This window comes from Delphinapterus leucas, chromosome 13, assembly GCF_059928025.1.
Source record: "Delphinapterus leucas isolate spDelLeu-1000000601 "Yukka" chromosome 13, BTC_Dleu_Yukka2, whole genome shotgun sequence".
Classification (NCBI taxonomy): domain Eukaryota; kingdom Metazoa; phylum Chordata; class Mammalia; order Artiodactyla; family Monodontidae; genus Delphinapterus; species Delphinapterus leucas.
In genome coordinates, this window is record NC_143141.1 from 81016105 (window position 1) to 81018044 (window position 1940).

At 42.5% G+C, this 1940-nt stretch overlaps 1 pseudogene; it reads left to right on the plus strand.

Moving 5' to 3' along the window:
- The first annotated feature begins 625 nt into the window (after positions 1-625).
- Positions 626-1498, plus strand: LOC111164489 (small ribosomal subunit protein uS5 pseudogene; annotated as a pseudogene).
- Positions 1499-1940: the final 442 nt, after the last annotated feature.

Sequence of the window (1940 nt, forward strand, 5' to 3'; positions counted from 1 at the left end):
CTAACCAAAGAATAGGTCTGTCCACTCAGCCAGATCACTGGCCATGGTGTGCTCTGCCTTTTGGACATTTCTGACTGACTAATATGCATAGTCAATACTCACCAGCCAATGAATACTCTAGATGCTGAGCTAGGGCTGTGTGTTTCCTGTTCAGATTCCAAAAACCAGATGCTCCAGCTTATGGAGATTAATCAACATTGCTGTCATCAGACCTGCTTGTCACATTCGCTGTTTGTGGCTTTAGCACTAACTTAACAAAAGACATCAGAGACCCATGTTTACAAGAGGGATGAGGATTTTTTTTTCCCTATTAACAGCCTTGAATCCACAAGAAAAGCAAAATTAATCATGAGCTGGAGATGAATAAAAAGTTATATTATCTTCCCTACATAAATATATTTAACTTTGGTACTTAAATATATTAAATATTTAATTAGATTGTATAGAATATTTAAAATTACATATATTCATTTTAATACATTAAATGACTTTCTTTCAGTTAGAAAAAGGAAGATAAATCTTTATTATAAGAGATAGCACTGAATAAACAGTAAATACTAAATAAATACATGTAACTTAGAGTCCCATTGTGATCTGATACCGAATAGAGAAAATGATCTGGAAAGACAGGTAAGAAGCAAAAAGATAAAAGTGGGGAAGTGAGATTCTTCTCCATAAAAACACCAAATGGCAGATGATACAGGTGCTGCTGGAGGGCTCGGAGGCCGAGGGGGCCCCGGGATAGGAGGCTGAGGTAGTTTACGTCATCCCGGGGCTGGGGCCAAGGACAAGGAGAGGCTCCCTGTCACCAAGCTGGGTCGCTTGGTCAAGGACATGAAGATCAGGTCCCTGGAGGAGATCTGTCTCTTCTCTCTGCCCATCAAGGAATCTGAGATCATTGACTTTTTGCTGGGGGCATCCCTCAAGGATGAGGTTTTGAAGATAATGCCTGTGCAAAAGCAGACCCGTGCTGGCCAGCAGGACCATGTTCTAGGCATTTGTCGCCACTGAGAATTACAATGGACATCGTTTGTGTGTCAGGTGCTCCAGGGAGGTAGCCACTGCCATCTGTGGGGCCATGATTCTGGCCAAGCTCTCCATCGTCCCCATGCAGCGAGGTTACTGGGGTAACAAGATCGGCAAGCCCAATGCTGTTCATTGCAAGATGACTGGCTCTCTGTGGCTCTGGCCTGGTGAGTCTCATCCCTGCCCCAGGGGCACTGGCATCAACTCAGCCCCTGTGCCGAAGAAGCTGCTGCTGATGGCCAGTACTGACGATTGCTACACCTCTGTCAGGGGCTGCACTGCCACCCTGGGCAACTTTGCCAAGGCCACCTTTGATGCCATTTCCAAGACCTACAGCTATCTCACCCCTGATCTCTGGAAACAGATGCTGTTCACCAAGTCTCCATAGCAAGAATTCACTGACCATCTTGTAAAGACCCACACCAGAGCTTCCTTGCAGAGGACCCAAGCTCCAGCTGTGACCACCACATAGTTTTATATGAGAAAAATAAAGTGAATGGAAGCTGGTTACAAAATAAATAAATAAATAAATAAATAAATAATAAAATGGGGAAGGTAAGAAGGAATAAAATACAGAAGTAGGGATCAAAATAGATACAAAATAATAAAAAAAAATTTCAGGGGAGCAGAGATCATAAGAGAGAGAATGGAGAAATAAAGAAGCTTAGGGACTTAAGGAGAAAAATACCGAGATAGTCTAGATAAAGACATGCAGAATAAGATAGATGTAGCCAAAGGGAGAGGGAGAAATGTGGAGCAAGCAATAAAGAGACGGAACAATTAGATTGCTAATGCAGTGAATTCCAGAGCCAGTGGCTGACCTGCACTACAAATCTTTAAGTATTTTGTCACCTCACTGCTCTGGGAAAAAAAATGTTATTGGGATTTGAGTCATTATTTACACATGCAATAAA